At 36.2% G+C, this 19,093-nt stretch overlaps 1 protein-coding gene across 9 annotated transcripts in view; it reads right to left on the bottom strand.

Annotated features, from left to right (window-relative positions):
• LRRC4C (leucine rich repeat containing 4C) overlaps positions 1-19,093 on the bottom strand; it is a 1,215,827-nt gene that overhangs the window by 975,058 nt on the left and 221,676 nt on the right. Inside the window, exon 1 of one of the 9 annotated variants that reach the window (XM_086677645.1) lies at positions 11,306-11,324. The exons of the other annotated variants lie outside the window; for them this stretch is intronic. The gene's annotated coding sequence lies outside the window, so the exon portion shown is untranslated. Of the gene's footprint in view, positions 1-11,305; positions 11,325-19,093 lie in introns of those variants that run through there. 9 annotated transcript variants of the gene reach the window in all.

Here is a 19,093-nt window from a genome sequence, read left to right as displayed (position 1 = left end):
CTAGAAGGAGTCACTATGTTGCTGAGCCAAGTCATGGACTAGAAGTCATTAAACCTGTGGCTTTGCCCAGGTTGTATAATTACCTTCCTTTTCAAGTTCTGGGAAGTCATTAACTTAAGTATTCTAAGCTGTTAAATGGGATTAGAGGACCTTAGTGTTGATGGTATTAAATGCTGCTTCTCTAAAAATTAGTAAGAATATTAGAGACCCCATTTTTTCTCCAAAGTAAAACATTATTCAAATGCCTATTTAGATACAGATTTCTGTAGCTACCCAGGATGAATAGGTGGTTCGTGGTGACCCATCATACCCTGGGTTTCAAATCTTCCAAGAGATGTTTCCCAGAATGACCAAGCCATTCTTTTTTGTTATTTTTTTTTAACCAATCCATTTTTTAGAAACAGTAACACTTTCCAATAAAGCCTGTTTGTTTTTTAAGTTCCTTTTTTTTTTTTTTTTAAGTGAGAGAGTGTGTGTGATCAGGGGAGGGCCAGAGATGAAGAAAGAGAGAATTCCAAGCAGGCTCTGCACTGTCAGCGCAGAGCCCAATTCAAGGCTAGAACTCAAATCCATGAGACCATGATCTGAGATGAAATCAAGAATTGGACATTTAACTAATGGAGCCACCCAGGTGCCCTGAAGGCCTGTTTTTAAATGCAATCATGCAATATGCTGAATGTAAGACATGTGGATAAGGAAAGATAAACTAAACTCTAAAGTTGTGGCCAGGTCAAAAGTAAATGTTTATGAGATGGCAACAGGAAGTCAAACAGATATAATATAAAGGGATTACCACCAAGTCAATGGGAAGCCAGGAATATAAAGACAAGATATGATTGGGGCGCCTGGGTGGCGCAGTCGGTTAAGCGTCCGACTTCAGCCAGGTCATGATCTCGCGGTCCGGGAGTTCGAGCCCTGCGTCAGGCTCTGGACTGATGGCTCAGAGCCTGGAGCCCTTTTCCGATTCTGTGTCTCCCTCTCTCTCTGCCCCTTCCCCGTTCATGCTCTGTCTCTCTGTCCCAAAAAATAAATAAACGTTGAAAAAAAAAATTAAAAAAATAAAAAATAAAAAATAAAGACAAGATATGATTGCAGGAACAAAGGGTATGAGGGATAGGACATAAAGGTTGAACAGCCATGGGTAGTACAAACAAATTTTGCCAACACCTGCTTCCTCACTCCAGAAGATGAACATGAAAATGGTGATGCTGTTTGATTAGACTTTTAAGAAAAGCTTTGTAGATATCACTTTTCTTTTGGCAGAGCTCAGATGAATTTGACCCCAACTCTGTTCGCTCCTTCCTTTTTTCTATATGGTCCGTGGAGAGGATCTTTCCAAAGGAAGAATGGCCCATTTTGTCAGTTATGCTCAGTGTGGACACAGGCAGTGAAAGGGAAAGTGAGCCTCTTCAGTGGCAGTAGGGATTCCTCAAATATTCCGGAATTAACTGGTTGTATTTTATTTTGGCTTTGCTATACCAATGCCCACTTTTGATCAATGAGGAAAGAGTTATTTAAATGTGCCTCAACTTTATCATTTTCTTTTGCTTAATTTCTCATGAATTGTTTAGTTCTGAGCATAATTATCCCCTCACCTTTCAAAATCATTCTAAGGAGAAACCATTCTGATTTAACTCTCTAAGATGTAGTATTTTGTTTCTGTTTTTTAAAAGTCATTCCTTTTAAGATTATAGAACTTTAGGTTGATACAGTAATGTAATGATATTTTTCAATTCTGTTTTCTTTTTCTTAACCATACCTATAACCTTAGATACTGAATTCTTATTTCTAGGGTACAACTACTTTTCTAGACCAAGTCTAAATTTTCCATGCACTTTCTAACATATTCTAGTTTTATCTATATGTATTTTTCTCTTTCCTTTGAAATGTGTCATAAGAATCACATGATTTATTCTACAGACATGCCCTGTATCTGCTGACCTGTGTAGAAAAGTCCACAAGCACCATGCTAAGTGCTTGGGATATAAAAGTAAAGTAACGCATGGTCTTTCTGCCCTGGGAGAATTAAACAAATAGACAATCTTCATTTCTAAAAAATAAAAAATAAATAAAAAATAAAAGTCCACAAGACTTTGCAAAAGATGTACAGCACCTATATAATGGCAAAAATCTGAAGGGTCAGATACTTGATCGGTTAACAAGTCAGATATCCTGAACACCTGTTGATCAAGTATAGAGTGATGATCAAAATAAAATAGAAATTGTCAATCATTAAGCATCAGATAAATAACATTCTCGAACATAATACAAAATATTCATGCTATCTATGTCTTTATTACTTTATTCTTGACCTTAAAGATAAAAATTACTAGTGCTGAGATAGCCATTTACTATTAGTCCTATTTTACAGATAGAGTATTGGGATAATTCTCTACTATATAGGATGTCAATTACAATTATGCAAACAAGCTATACCTAGAATGACACATGCTATTCTGTAGATCCTAATATATATATGTAAAATATGTATGTAAAATATATGTATAATGCCTTATATTTATATAATATTTTTCACTATATACACAGATAACTATTTGCTTTTTCTTTTTTTAATTGAAGTAAAATTACTATATAACATTTAAGTTATAAACATAATTTAATATTTGCATATGCTACACAGTGATCACAATAAATCTAGTTACAATTCATCAATATATATTGACCTCCTTCACCCATTTTGCACTCCCTAAGCCCCTTCTCCTCTGACAGCCACCAATATGTTCTCTGTATCTATGGGTTTTGTTTTGTTTTTGTTTGTTTTAATTTTTAGATTTCACATATAACTGAAATCATGTGGTATTTGTCTTTCTTGATCTGACTTATTTCCTTGGTATAATACCTTCAAGATCCATCCATGTTGCTGCAAATGGCAAGATTTACTTTTTTACAGATAAATAATATTTCTGTGTGTGTGTGTGTGTGTGTGTGTGTGTGTGTGTATCATATCTTCCTTATCCAATCATCCATCTATTGGCAGTAAGGCTGTTTCCATGTCTTGCTATTATAAATAACGCTGCAGTGAACACAGGGTAGGGTGCACGTATCTTTTCTCAAATTAGTGTTTTTTCTTTGGATACTCCAAAATGGAATAGCTAGACGATATGGTAGTTCTATTGTAAATATTTTTGAGAAATGTCCATACCGTTTCCAATAGTGGCTGCACCAATTTATATTTCCATCAACAATGTATGAGGGTTCCCCTTTTCCACATCCTGGCCAGCACCTGTTATTTCTTGTCCTTTTGATAATGGCCATTTTAACAGGTCTGAGGTGATAGTTAATTATGGTTTTGACTTATATTTCCCTGATAATTAGTAATATTGAACATCGTTTCATATGCCTGTTGGCCATCTGTATGTTTTCTTCAGAAAAAAAATGTCTGTTTAAGACATGTGAAGAGACGCTCAACATCACTCATCATCAGAGAAATACAAATCAAAACCGCATTGAGATACTACCTCACACCTGTCAGAGTGACTAAAATTAACTCAGGAAACAAGAGATGTTGGCTAGGGTGTGGAGAAAGGGAAGCCCTCTTGTACTGTAGGTAAGAATGCAAACTACCAGCTACTCTGGAAAACAGTGTGTAGGTTCCTCAAAAATTAAAAATAAAATTACTGTATGACCCAGCAATAGCACTACTAGGAATTTATCCTAAGAATACACTAATGCTGATTCATAGGGGCACATATACCCCTATATTTATAGCAGCATTATCAACAACAGCTAAATTATGGAAAGAGCTCAGAAGACCATCAGCTGATGAATGGATAAAAAAGATGCGGTAGATAGATGATAGATAGATAGATAGATAGATAGATAGATAGATAGATAGATAGATAGATAGAAAAGAATACTATCCAGTAATGAAAAAGAATGAAATCTTGTTATCTGCAACAATGTGAATGGAACTGGAGAGTATTGTGATAAGTAAAATCAGTCAGTCAGAGAATATCATGTTTTCACTCACATGTGGAATTTAAGAAATTTAACAGAAGACCATGAAAAAAGGGAAGGAAAAACGTAGTCACAAACAGAGAGGGAGGCAAACCATAAGAGACTCTTAAATACAGAGAACAAACTGAAGACTGATGGGAGTGGGAGGGCAGGGAAAATGGGTGATAGGCATTGAGGAGGGCACTTGTTGGGATGAGCACTGGGTGTTGTATTAAGTGATGAATCATGGGAATCTACTCCCGAAGCCAAGAGCACACTGTATACACAGTGTGTTAGTGCTAACTTGACAATAAATTATTTTTTTAAAAAAAGAAAAGAGAGTCCCATGCTCTCCCAACTGAGCCAGACAGGTGCCACTGTTTGTTTTAATTGGTGTCAAATTAATAAATCTGAATGAAGAGGTGTGAAAATAGGTCCTGACTGCTCAAGGATAGGAAAATTGATTCAAATAGGCCTATGTTATCAGGGCACCTGGCTGGCTCAGCCAGTTAAGCGGCCAAATCTTGATTTCATCTCAGGTAATGGTCTCATGGTTCATGAGTTGGAGCCCTGCATCTGGCTCTGCACTGACAGCACTGAGCCTGCTTGGGATTCTCTCTCCCTCTCTCTGCCCCTCCCCACTTCAAACTAAATAAACATTTAAAAAAAGATTTTAAAAAAAGAAAATGTCTGTTTACATCCTCTGCCATTTTTTTTAAGCAGACTTTTTTCTTTAGCTATTGAGTTGTTTGGGTTCTTTATATATTTTGGGTATTAACCACATATTATACAACTTGCAAACATTTTCTCTCAGTCAGTAGGTTTCCTTTTCAATTTGTTGATGGCCTTCTTACCTGCGTGGAGGTTTTTTAGTTTGGTGTAGTCCCATTTTTTTAGTTTTGTTTTTGGAGTCAGTTCCAAATATTCAGCACAAACACCAATGTCAAGATTTTCTCCTATACTTTCTTCTAGGAGTTTTATGGTTTCAGGTCTTACATTCATGTCTTTAATCCATTTTGAGTTAACTTTTGTGTACAGCATAAGCTGACGCTCTAGTTTCATTGTTTTACATATGACTGTCCAGTTTATCCAACACCATTTGCTGAAAGGATGATCTTTTTCCCTTGTATGTTTTTGGCTCCTTTGTGGTAAATTAATTCACCACATGTGTGTAGACTTATTTCTGGGCTTTCTATCCTGTTCTGTTGATCTATGCATGTCTGTGTTTATGCCGATGCCATAGTCTATGGATTATTACAGCTTTATAGTATAGTTTGAAATCAGGAAACAGGACACCTCCAGTTTTGTTCTTCTTAAGATTGTTGTGCCTATTTCAGGGTCTTTGGTAGTTCCGTACAAATGTTAGATTTGTTCCACTTCTGTAAATAAAAATTGCACTGAAATTTTGATAGGGATTGTTTTGAATCTGTAGATTGCTTTTGGTAGTATGGACATTCTAACAGTATTATTTCAATCCATGAGCACAGAATATCTTCCCATTTATTTGTAACGTATTCAATTTGTTTCCTCAATGTGTTATAGTTTTCAGTGTCCAGGCCTTGCACCTCCTTGGTAAAATTTATCCCTAGGTATTTTATTCTTCTTGAAGCAATTGTAAATGGGATTATTTCTCTGCTGTTTATTAGGGTATATAAATACAACAGATTTTTCTATACATCGATTTTTGTATCCTGCACCTTTACTGAATTCATTTATTAGTTCTAGTAGATTTTTAGTGGAGTCTTTAGGGTTTTCTATATATCTAATATCATTTCTATGATTCTAATATCAAGTCATCTGCAAACAGTGACAGCTTTACTTATTCCTTTCCAACTTGAATGTCTTTTATTTCTCTTCTTGCCTAATTGCTCTGGCTAGAACTTCCACTCCTATATTGCATAAAAGTGACAGGAATAGGCATCCTTGTCTTGTACCTAATCTTAAAAGAAAAGCTTTCAGCTTTTCACTGTTGAGTATGATGTTAGCAATGGGTTTCTCTTGTATGATCTTCATTATATGAAAATATGTTCCATCTATACCCACTTTGTTATGAATTTTGATCATAAATGAATGAATTTGAACAATGTTTTCTCTGCATCCTTTGAGATGATCATGTAATTTTTACCCTTTACTTTGTTAATGTGGTGTTTCATGTTGATTAATTTATGGATCATGAACCATCCTTTCAATCTTGAAATAAATCTTACTTGATCACATTGTATCCTTTTATTTTATTCTTGCATTTGCTTTGCTAATATTTTGTTGAAAACTTTGCATCTGTGTTCATCAGGAATATTGGTCTGTAATTTTCTTTTTGTGGTGTCCTTGTCTGGTTTTGCTATCGGAGTAATGCCAGCCTCTTAAAATGAGTTTGGAATTGCTCCCCTCTCTCCAAATTTTTGGAAGAGTTTGAAAAAGATATTAATTCTTTTTTGAATGTTTGGTAGAATGCACCAGTGAAGCCATCTGGTCCTGGACTTTGGTTTGTTGAGAGGCTTTTCTTTTTTTTTTTTTTTTTTTTTTTTTTTTTTTTTTTTAATTTTTTTTCAACGTTTTTATTTATTTTTGGGACAGAGAGAGACAGAGCATGAACAGGGGAGGGGCAGAGAGAGAGGGAGACACAGAATCGGAAACAGGCTCCAGGCTCCGAGCCATCAGCCCAGAGCCCGACGCGGGGCTCGAACTCACGGACCGCGAGATCGTGACCTGGCTGAAGTCGGACGCTTAACCGACTGCGCCACCCAGGCGCCCCTGTTGAGAGGCTTTTCAATTACCAATTCAACGTGCTTAACAGTAATCAGTCTATTAAGAGTTTTTTTATTTTGTGTTTCAGTCTTGGAAGACAGTATGTTTCTAGAAATTTATCCATTTATTCTGTATTGTCTAATTTTTTTGGTCTATAAAATGTTTTCTTATGATACTTTATATTTTTGTGGTATCAGTTGTAACTTCTCTTTTATATATGATTTATGTAATCCTCCTTCTTTTCCTAGGTGAGTTTAGCTAAAGGTGTGTCAATTCTGTTTGTCTTTTCAAAGAAGCAGCTCTTACACCTTCATTTATCTTTTCTACTTTTTTTTAGCCTCTATTTCATTTATTTCTGTTCTGATCTTTATTATTTTCTTCTATGAATTTTAGGCTTTGTTCTTTTTCTAGCTCATATGGATATCAAGTTGGATTGTTTGATATTTTTCTTATTTCTGAGGTGGTCCTTTGTTGCTATAAACTTCCCTCTTAGACCTGCTTTTGCTGTATCCCATAGATTTTGGATTTCCATTAGTCACACCATGCTTTGTGTGCGTGCGTGCGTGCGTGTGTTTTCTCCTTTGATTTATTCATTGATCTATCGGTTGTTTAGTAGCATGTTGTTTAATCTCCCCCTATTTGTTATTTTTCCAGTTTTCTTCCTCTGATTTCTAGTTTCATAACACTGAGGTCAAAGAAGATGCTTGATATTATTTCAATCTTCTTAAATTTATTGAGACTTATTTTGTGCTGTAACATGTAATTTGTTCTGAAGAGAATGTTTCCTGTGCACTTGAGAAAAATGTGCATTTTGCTGCTCTTCGATGGAATGTTCTGTATATGTCTATTAAATCAATGTAGTCTTATGTGTCAGTAAAGCCAGCGTTTCCTTACTGATTTTTTGTCAATGATCTGTTGATGTAAGTGTGGCATTAAAACCCACTACTATTATAATATTGCTGTCAATTTCTCCCTTTAGGTCTGTTAATATTTGTTTTACATATTTAGGTGTCCATCTGTTGGTGGGTAAATATTTATGTTATATCATTTTGTTTCACTGACCCTTTTACCATTATGTAATTTCATTGTCTTTTACTACAATCTTTATTTTAAAGTCTACCTTGTCAGATACAAATATAGTTATAACATCTCTTTTCATTTCTATTTACATGGAATATCCTTTTCCATCATTTGACTTTTAGTCTATGTGTGTCCTAAGATCTGAAGTGACTATCTTGTAGGCAACACATAGATAGGTCTTATTTTTATCCATTCAGCCACATAATGTATTTTGATTGGAGCATTTAGTAAGTATTTAAAGGTATGTACTTAATGTCATTTTGTTAATCGTATTTTCTTGTTTTTTTTCTTATGTATTATATGTATCAGCTTAATAATCTGTCCTTTGTAAGAACAAGATAGATCTGTTCATGTATTCAGAAAATAAAAGCCTATTCTATCAATGATTATAACCCTATGCTAGTCTCAAAAAGTGCCTATTTTCAACCAAAGTTTATGTCAAATTCCTTTGATGGTTCACTTAACTGGGTTTCATAAACATCTCTGGACCTCTTGTACAATTATCCCTTAGCTCACGATTATTTAATATACAAGCACTTATAATACATAAGTATTATAAATCCATTCATTAAAACATAAACAAACATTCCCCTTTACAGTTAGTCATTTTACTCCTTTTAAGAGTTCCCACATCCATTATATTGATGAGCTAAAAGATATAAGAATAGAAACACATTTCAGTAAAGATTTTCACTTTTTTCTTTTAGTTCAACTTAAAAGATAAAATCAGAGGTACCATCGTCATCTGTGACAGACACTCTTGCTGCCTATCAATAAATATTCTCTTCTTCCCTAGAATTAAGTAGCCCAATTTTTACCTAGGTCTTTTGCTGCCCAAGTAAATGGCATTCCCACTTATTCCTCCTCACAGCTATGTGTGGCCTTCTGACTAAGTCTCCAGATGCATGTGATTTCTCTGAAATTGCCTTGGAAGTTAATGGGGACCTGTCTTTTAAATCCTTTTCTATAACACGCTGCCTGGAGTGGGGTATGATGCCTGGAATTTGAGCAACAATATTGGCTCACAAGGATTAGAAGCACAGCCTAGAGATGAAGGAGCAGTGAGCTGGAAAGAGATGGGTTCCGAAAGAATTTGGAGAACTGCAGTGGAATGCTTATATTTTGACACAAAATTTTGGTGATTTACATATATAAGGCTTCAAACTTGTAACAGCACTGAGTGGTAGGCATTAATATCTGTATTTTACAAAGAGGGATATAAAGTTTCAGGAATATTAAGTGATTGACAGAAGGACATAACAAAATCCAAGGTTTTGAATCACGTTTCCTAGTACAGCTCCAGATGCTTTCTATTAAATAATAGCTCCTATAAATTGGCCTATTTACCAAGCTAAAGGGGACACTATTTAATTAAGCACTCAGTTTATAGGCAGGTTATGAGGAGACAATGGATAATTCCACTAACAAGGCCAAATTGGATAATTTTAAGAGTTTAGTGGCCTTCGTTTAACGTAAGCATGTTATTTTCAAGAAACTCTTTGTATTATAAGAAGAAAAAGAGGAAAAAGGAGGAAAAAAAAACCCAACACTTTTAAAGGGTCAAACAATTGGTGTCCTTAACTACCTGGAAATTTGTAAACCTGGATATAAACAAATAGAAAAAGATATGATACCCTTTATCCCAAGAGTAACAGAAGTAGAGTCCATTTTATTGGTGGGGTTAGGGGTGTCTTTCTAAAAGAGACTAACAACTATGTCAGATGAAGTCAAAGAAAGTGAAACAAAGATTAGATTGAAGCCAGCTAAGAGACTGAACACAGTTACCGATGCCAAAATAACAGTGAAGGTTTTTAATGCAGTTATGAAGACAGAGGGCAATAACAAAGAATGAGGACAGCAATTTTATCAAGGGCAAGATAACAGCAGCAGAAAAGGTCTTATCCTGTTTGAATTATAAACTTTTTAAAAGTTTGTATTTAAATTCCAATTAGTTAACATACAGTATAAAATTAGTTACAGGTATATGATATAGTGAGTCAACATTTCCATACAATATCCAGCGTTCATCTTACTGATTTGGATTTGATTATTTTCAGTTAAAATTAATAGATAATTGTCTTAAATTCTTTATTTTTGCTTTCCTGGGTTGTACCAGTTCTATTTCTTACCATAGTGGCCTGCCAAACTTTCACTGAAAATAGAAGATGATGTGATATCAGAATTCCATCAATAATACTTAATATCTATTAAAGACCTATGGCATGCCATGAAGTTTGCTTACATTATCTTTTTCAGTTCTCATGGTCCTCATTAGAGTCAGACTCTGGTTAAAGGAACATACTTTAGCTCCAACTACCTGGTTTAAAACCAAGTCCACACCTCCTACTAGTTCTAAGCTCTTCTGAGTAAGTAAGGTAAGGTAAGGTAAGGTAAGGTAAGGTAAGGTAAGGTAAGGTAAGGTAAGGTAAGGTAAGGATAAGGTAAGCTAAGCTCTTCTATCTTACCTATGCTTCAGTTTCTTGATCTACAAAACCAGGATAAAATAATGCCCACCTATCTGAGTTGTTGATAATTAAGTTAGCTAATAAAAAGGATTTAGAATGGTGCTGGACTCTAGTCTTATATGTGTTTGCTGTTGTTGTTCTTGTTATCCTTTCCCCCATTGTACTGAGAAGAAAACCAACACTCAGAGACTTTACCCAATTAATAAGTGGCAGAGGTAGTATTAAACTCTAGGGCTGCAAACACTCATGTGAGTCATCAATCATTCCATGATACCCTTTCATGTTCCATTCTAGTATAGTGATGATGTTCAATATGCAGAAGCAACTTTTCAGAATGTTCATTCCTCAAAACTTATACCTGAAAATGTCCTTCAATGCAAGCTTGGACATTTGCCTACCCTGACGGGTGAATGGAAACTGACCTACCTCACCCTCTCATTAAAGCCTTCTTTACAACAGGGGTACAAGGCACAAATGGCCTCCAGTATGCTAACTACATTATTAAAGGTTATATGATGTGGATCTGAGTTGTTAGTGGCTTCATGACTACCACAAAATGAATACAATTAGTTTTTCATCTTTGGAAAGAAAGCTCTTAGTTTGAAAGGACTAGAGACCCCTGTTTTTTCTTTGCTTCAATTTCTTTCTTCTTCCCAAAACAACCCCTCCCAAGCTGTCCACAACCCTCTTAGTCCAAGTCAAAACAGTGTTTTCAAAAGACACCATCAAGGTGGTTTCAAACTTAGAGTCATTTGAAGCAAAATTTAATAAACTTTTTCCCTTTCCTTCTGCTGTTCACTGTCTACTTAAGAACAAACACAAAGTCAACTTCAATGCTCTTTGTACTTCAAGCCCAATAAAAAGACATTAAAATTCCAATAAGCAATAATGTCCTTTTACTGCATTTTAGTACTGAAAAAGTAAGTGGTTCTAAGACCGCTGTGGCTGTTAGTACCTAAATGACCGAATTATCTTAATTGTCTCAGAAGTGGTACTAAAGTTTGAGAAAGAGAGAGTGCATATATGACAAGGAGGGACAGTGCCATCATTATACTCACTTTTTTAGAAGGGAACATTTGTTTGCATTCCAGTCAACAGCAAGCCACTTCCTACTAAATCAAAACCCAAAGAGGTGCTGGTGGTGAAATTATACGGCGTGTCCTACCCTTGGCTGAGTTGTAGTAAATTTAACTCCATTGTGCAGAAAGCTGCTGTGCAGAATTATGAGTCCATTTGATTCCAATTTAATCAACTTGAAGTTCCAAGCTGGCCCATTTTGAGGCTGAGGGACATTGCATCACAATGCATGACACATATTTTTTTCTTTGTTTGGCAGAAAGCTTTGGCAGGATTCTTGTTGCCTAACTCAGTGTCAAAAGATGTCTGGGAGTCCTGGGGAGGTGTGGAGCTAGGATGTACTTCTATCAACCTGAATACACTGCACTGAGAAGAACCACTTACCTGAAGACAAAGGGAAAGAAGGTGGTGGCAGAAATAATAGTGTCTCGAACTGGATTTTTATCAAGTGTTTCCTAAACTAACTAGATTTATTTCCAATAATAAATTATCCTTCTTTTTCATACCAATATCTTAAATAATCAAAATCTCTCTTGCCTCACCTTTCCCAACAATATCCATAGCATCTGTTTTTCCTCCTTACTGAAAATCCCTGGAAAGAATCATCTATCCAGTTTGCATGTCCCTTTTCTTCTTTAGGACCCACCTCTAACAGGCATTTGCCCTCTGATTATATACAAATAATTCTTAACAAATCATCACTAAATTATATCTAATGATCATCTCTTAGTCCTCAGCTTCCTTGACCTATTAGAAACACTAGAGAGAACTAATTTTTCTCTTTTTTAGGTGTTCACTTGGCTTCCAGGATGGTCCTTCCTATTGATTATCATCCAAACACAAATGGTTCTCAATAGTTGGGTGTGCCTCTAGCCAACACCATTGTCCCAATCTGTACCTGCTGAAGTATTTCAGGAGTCACCCATACCAACTTGCCGGATTGTTTTCATCCAATAACACAGGTTTAAGTTCCACCCACATGCCAAAGACCAAATTTGTATCTCTAGTCTCAAGATATCCCCTGAAATCCAGACTTTATATTCAGTAACTACAAATGAAAATCTAATAACTATTTTACAATTAAAGCTTCTCCAAACACACATGTAGTACCTACTTGTTTTCAATCCAAGGTGCCATCTTGTCTTCTCTACCTCATCGACTGGCAATTCTGTCCTATCATGACCAAAAACTATGTTTTAGCCTTTATTTCCCTTTCTTACATTCCACTTCCAATCCATCAGCAAATACTATTGTTTTACATTCAAATATATTCTGAAACTGCCCATTAGTGGCTACTGCCAGTGCTATCTGCCTGGTCTAGGGCACTAACTTCTCATGCTTGGGTTCTTACAAGAGACTTCTAACCATTCTCCCTATTTTCACGTAGGTTTTATTCCACATACAAATATCAGAGTAATTCTTTGAACACGGAAATCAAAACAAATCTTCCCTCTATTCGCAGCCCATCTATGCCTTCCTATCTTTATTCAGAGTGAAAACCTAATAACTCATCATGACTTACAGCACCATACCATGTCTTTCACTGACTCTGCTTCTACTACCTCCAGAGTGCCCATATTAGATCCATACCAAGTCCCTAACTATTCCCTACAACCCTAGCATGTTCTCTTCTCAGGGTCTTTGCATTTGCTACTCCCACTGCATGGAATGTTCTGTACTCAGAACACTCCTTCTCATGTGTCTTCTAGGGCTCTGATCAAATGTTTCTGTATCAGAAAAGATTCCCATGATTCATGTATAATAGCATCGTAGGCCAGTCACTGCTAATCCCTTTGCCCTGTTTTATTTTTCTTTATAACATATTTTTTCATTTATTTGTCACTAGTTCTCTTTCCTCATTAAATTTGAACATAATGTGGACTCTCTTTTGTTTACTTCCATATCTTGAGTGAATAGAATAGTTCCTGGCACATAAAAGATTTTTTAATAAGTTCCAGAATTACTTGAAGAGTCTCTTCACAACAATGAGTAGAATCAAAAAAAATGGATTGTCCTCACCTGATTTAGAATACTTAAAAAGCAATTAAGAATGACAAAGTTTGTGGGGCGCCTGGGTGGCGCAGTCGGTTAAGCGTCCGACTTCAGCCAGGTCACGATCTCGCGGTCCGTGAGTTCGAGCCCCGCATCAGGCTCTGGGCTGATGGCTCAGAGCCTGGAGCCTGTTTCCGATTCTGTGTCTCCCTCTCTCTCTGCTCCTCCCCCGTTCATGCTCTGTCTCTCTCTGTCCCAAAAATAAATAAACGTTGAAAAAAAAAATTAAAAAAAAAAGAATGACAAAGTTTGAGAACTCTTGACTTTCAAATATATAAAATTTGTAAGGCAATCTCAGCAGAGAGAACAGGGTCACACCAATCACACCTTGTGACACTTTGTAAAGGTCAAGCATATTTGAAATAAAATTTTCACTGACATAATATAAAGTGAGCCCTGGTGTAATAATTAGGAAATATTGATTTGGGAAATCCGATGGCTCAGGCTTTCTGAGATACAGAGACAGAGAGCCAAGAATCACACAGGCTGATGATGACTTGGCATCTTTTTATCTTCTTTCAATCCATCTTTAGCTTGCATGAATCCATAGGGCACATGCTCAGTACATCTGGCTGAGTGTTTTGGCCCTGATAATGTTTCCCCATAACTATTAACATAAAACCACCTCAAATTAATATCTCTGCTAAATTAAACTTGACGTGGTTCAAAATGCAAGCCAATCTGTTTTCAATTCCACAATCACTCATCACTGTCATTTTATTAATTCCTGAGACAGAAGAAGCTTCAAATGTATTAACTTTGTTAAACAAAATCTGATTTTATGACTCAAATGTCAGTCTTCGCAGTTCAGCAAATTCTTTTAAATATTCTACAGCATTTCCTACATTACTTCCATGGACAGTTATAGAGAACTTTCTTTGATTTTTTTTTAACAGGATAGAGTTGAAAAAAATGTACCAAATTTTTTTGCCGCTACAGTAGCTATTAGTCTTTATCTTCACCTTAGACTTGACAAAAAAACAAAAACAAAAAAAACCCTCAAGATCAATTTAGCATACATTTCACAAAAGCATTTTGGTTACCCTTTGAACAGCAACTTGACATATCACCACCTTTGAATTCAAAATGTCTTAAGAGAATATTTCAGCTCTACCATTAAGAAAACAGTTTCATTTCATGAGATGCAACAAATAAGGACACAAACAGAATATGTCACAACATGAACTCTCCTCTAAACCTCATCACCAACATCTAATTCTTTTTTGTACAGCTCAGTGCCTGCACCTACCACCTGAGACCCTGATTATCCTTCATTCTTTCTCCCACAACTTACCATGCTTTGTCTTCCTATTTGTCATCTCCTCATATGTCCTTGTATAAACAGTGTATGTGCATTAACAGTGAAATATCTGTCCTGTTTCCCCCTGCTTATCACTTATTTCTCCTTTTGTATTATTCCAAATCATTTAGCACTCACAGCCTAATACAAGTATTTTTGGAAACTATATCCTCAATAATATATAGCCAAATGTGCATGATCACATTTTGTAGGGCACAATTAAGGACTGTGAAACAGCCTGGATTAATTCAGAGCTAACCTACCAGAATTGACTAACAAAAATGAACATTAATTACCATACCCTGTCTCCTTACTACAGCTGAGCTTAATTTTCATGGCCTTAATATTACCAAAATAACACAAAAATGAATACACTCTTGTGGCCTTAACATATGATGATAAAGGCTGAGCATTTGAACATTGTAATTGTGTGCTGTTACCCGTTTAGCTAACATTTGTCTCAAGTAGAAAAAGATAATACAGGCATTATATTTAAAGAATATCTTGTGATAATTATGACCATCATACACCAAAACAGAAAAATGATTAGAATAAATGAAAATAAAGATGTAGACATGCTTTGAGTGTATGCATGCCATATGCTTATGGAAAAAGACTGAACAGGGAAATGAAGAAATAAAAAGTGTTTCTTGTAGGGTTGGAAGATATCAAAGAAAAAACATGCACTGAGCGAAGAAACAGGGAGGGAAGACCTTATTTAAGACCGCTGCAACAGAGGAGAGAAACTACTGTAATGGGCCAGAGAGATTGAACTCAACTCTACTGACACAAAAGGCAAGAGAGTTTTTAAGCACTTGGGTGAGCTAGTGGAGGAAATTCGTGGAAAGGTTGGAAGGTTTTGTTTTACAATTTGAAAGATTAAAATATTGTGTAAGTTAACATTCCTGGTACATTTCTCCTCCTTCACTGCCAAACCCAACAGTAGTGGTTTCTTAATTTCTCTGCTTTCTCTTTTTTTAATGTTTATTAATTTTTGAGGGCAAGTGGGGGAGGAGCAGAGAGAAAAAGAGCGATTCTCAAGCAGTATCTGCACTGTCAGTGCATAGCCCTATGTTGGGCTTCAACCCAGAATGGTGAAATCATGACCCGAGCTGAAATCAAGAGTGGGATGCTTTAAGAGACTGTTAAAAACTGAGAACAAACTGAGGGTTGATGGGGGGTGGGAGGGAGGAGAGGCTGGGTGATGGATATTGAGGAGGGCACCTTTTGGGATGAGCACTGGGTGTTGTATGGAAACCAATTTGACAATAAATTTCATATATTGAAAAAAAAAAGAGTGGGATGCTTAACCAGCTGAGCCACCCAGGAGTCCCTCTGCTTTATCTTTGTTCATGATAACCAAAGCATAAAGATAACTGCCTCATCAAACTTTAAACTTCACATTATCCTTATTGTCATCCTATCTCTATTAATAGGGAAGTTTATGATTAGGCCATGTGTTGGCTATTTGGCACTAACTAAAGTTAGGCTCCTGCCCTTCCACAGACACTGGCAGACAGGTGCATCATCTTTGTTGGTGATTATATACCAAAGGGATGGCCCCCAGATCCTCGGAAAGATATTTCTGGGCGATAAAACTGGTAAGACTCTGGGAGAAGATTTATATCCCAAAGGGGCAGAGAAGAAAATTATAATTTCAACTTTCCTAAAGTAAATGCTCTATGAAGAAGAAGTCAGGGGCCTATGGTCAGAAAGAAACCTTCTTAAAATTTAGTCAAGCTAAGGGGAACATTAAGGCCTTCAAGGTCAAGGATTATGGGTGATATTTTCTACTGCCTTTATTTTTGGTAACAATATATTATCTTTATTTTTATTTATTTATTTATTTTAATTTTAATGTTTATTTATTTTTGAGAGAGACAAAGAGAGAGAGAGAGAGAGAGAGAGAGAGAGAGAGAGAGAGCATGAGGAGGGGAGGTCCAGAGAGAGAAGGAGACACAGAATCCAAAGCAGGCTCCAGGCTCTGAGCTGTAAGCACAAAGTCCCATGTGGGGCTTGAACTCATGAGTGGTGAGATCATGACCTGAGTCAAAGTCAGATGCCTAACCAACTGAGCCACGCAGGCACCCCACATTATATTATTTTTAAAATTATTTTTAATGTTTATTTAGTTTTGAGAGAGAGACACAGCACAAGTGAGGCAGGGGCAGAGAGAGAGGGAGAAACAGAATCCAAGGCAGGCTCCAGGCTCTGAGCTGACAGCACAAAGCCCAACGCAGGGCTCCAACTCACAAGCTGTGAAATCCTGACCTCAGCTGGTCAGATGCCCAACCGACTGAGCCACCCAGGCACCCCTATATTATTTTTATAAGATACATTTAATTGAAGTCTAAAAAGCCACAAAAATTGCCTCATCTAATAAATTCTGAATCCATCAAAATGGTCTTTTGGACAAAAGCAGTGAAGGCTATCACCTACGTGCCTATTCCTCAAAAGAATCTTGTAAATTTGCTAAGAACACTAGTCCCAACTGGAGACCAGCTTTCAAAGATCCAAAGAAACAAATATGAGTATTTCCACTGCCACCATTTTTAGCTTTCTAATTCCTCAGGAAGTAAAATATCAAATTGCTGGATGGCTCTGAGATACATTGTGACCATTAAAATCAAGTCAAGGGACCACAGAAATCTCTTAGCTGGTTCCTTTCTATTTCCTCTAATTATCTGTTCTACTAAAATTTCAATTTTTATTGAGCAAACCTCTCCAAGTAGCTCCTGTCACCTTGAGTTAATTGGAAGTATTTAAACATATACGTGTGAATTTATAGAAGTTCACGTTTACCCAAATTGTGAGTCTGGCAGTGTTGTAGAGTTATCACATGTTTTCCTAGAATCATTTCTGCTAATCTGCATTTCATCTTCCATGAACAAATGTGATAATAGTATATAAGTCTTGACAAAGGAATAAACAGGGCTGAGTCTTGCCCCAGCTCCGCTATGAAATACAGCACTGACCAAATATTGTCACGTCCCTGGCCAACATCACTGGTACAAATCAATAACATGAAAAGGTTAAGCTCCAAAATTATTAATATCTCCTTCATCAAAATTTCATGATTCTGATTCTACCATCTCACAAGATGTCTGTGAAACAGAAATTTGTTCAAATTTTTGGAGAAATATACAACTCTGCACCCCAGAAGAAGCAAAAGAATAATGTTAGCAGACAGGTTTAGAACAATTATCTACCAATCCAGAAAAAACACTCCGCAGATAACCAGCCACAAAGTAAATTTAACGTTCCTAAATTCTTTCTATGTGAGATACTAGAAATGATCATGTAACCAACCTCAACTCTTATACTAACTGCTGAATTTTAACTATCATTTTAATTTGTTTCTATAAGGAAAGGACCACATAGTGTCCATGGTATCTAAAAAAAAAAAAACAAAAAACAAAACCCTGCAACCTCATAAAATACTCCCCAATATCCTTTTATTGCAAAAAAATATTTAGTGAGATGAAGATACTATGAATTTATTTATGCTTTATGGTAATATTTTATGCATTGTGATAACATTTTCATGTATATGAAAAATAAATGAAATGAAATGAAATGAAATGCATTGGAAGCATGTTACTTAAGTGGTATGTAATACCTCGTTTGTACATAAAAGGAAGAATCACTTTACAATAAATCCATAACTATCCCCAATACTTCCATTTTCCAAATCTGGGAATAACTGATCTACCTACATTGGCCAGACCTGAGTTTGACTTTTTGTAAGGGGTAAAAGGTTTCACAGTTTTAAAATACTACGTAGCTCAGGTCACTTAAAAGCTTGGCAAATGTAAATGCAACAGCCAAACCTGAATGAAATGGATCGTTCATCTAAAAAGAAGTGGATCCTCTGTGATTTACCCAAGAGTCAGAATTGCTCCAGTGACAAATCATAGTTCATGTGTAGTGCTCTGAGCCACCCAAGTAGATAATATTTCCCTGTAGAAATTTGTGTAAGTAACCACTCAGTGTCTACTGAGATAAAAGTAGGAACTGATAGTTACAAGCATACATGGTAAATAGTTAACAGAGTCTATAATTCATCATTTTTAATCCTCTCTTTACTGTAAGACCGTCTATTCCTAAGAAAGAATGCCTTAGAATTCTGGCGACTGGCTGTTTCAAACAGCCAGGACTGAAACCTGCCGGAGAAAACACAGACAATTCCACATGCTCCATGGCATAGAATTTTCCTCAAAATGCAAGCTCTTTGGGAATGGCCAGGCCCTTTTCCCTAGAATTGCGTTTAACCATTCTGGCTTTGCCCCAGCATACTGTTGGTTATCGATAAAGCTTTTATCATCCAAAGCTGCCAAATAAAATGTACCAAGAAACTGAATGTATCATGCTCCTCATTCTTCAAGTGAAAAACCAAGGTTGTAGTGCATCTGAGCCT

This window comes from Puma concolor, chromosome D1 (genome assembly GCF_028749965.1).
Source record: "Puma concolor isolate L17-30 chromosome D1, mPumCon1.1.hap2, whole genome shotgun sequence".
NCBI classification, from domain to species: Eukaryota; Metazoa; Chordata; class Mammalia; order Carnivora; family Felidae; genus Puma; species Puma concolor.
This window is presented reverse-complemented; position numbering and strand designations above follow the sequence as displayed.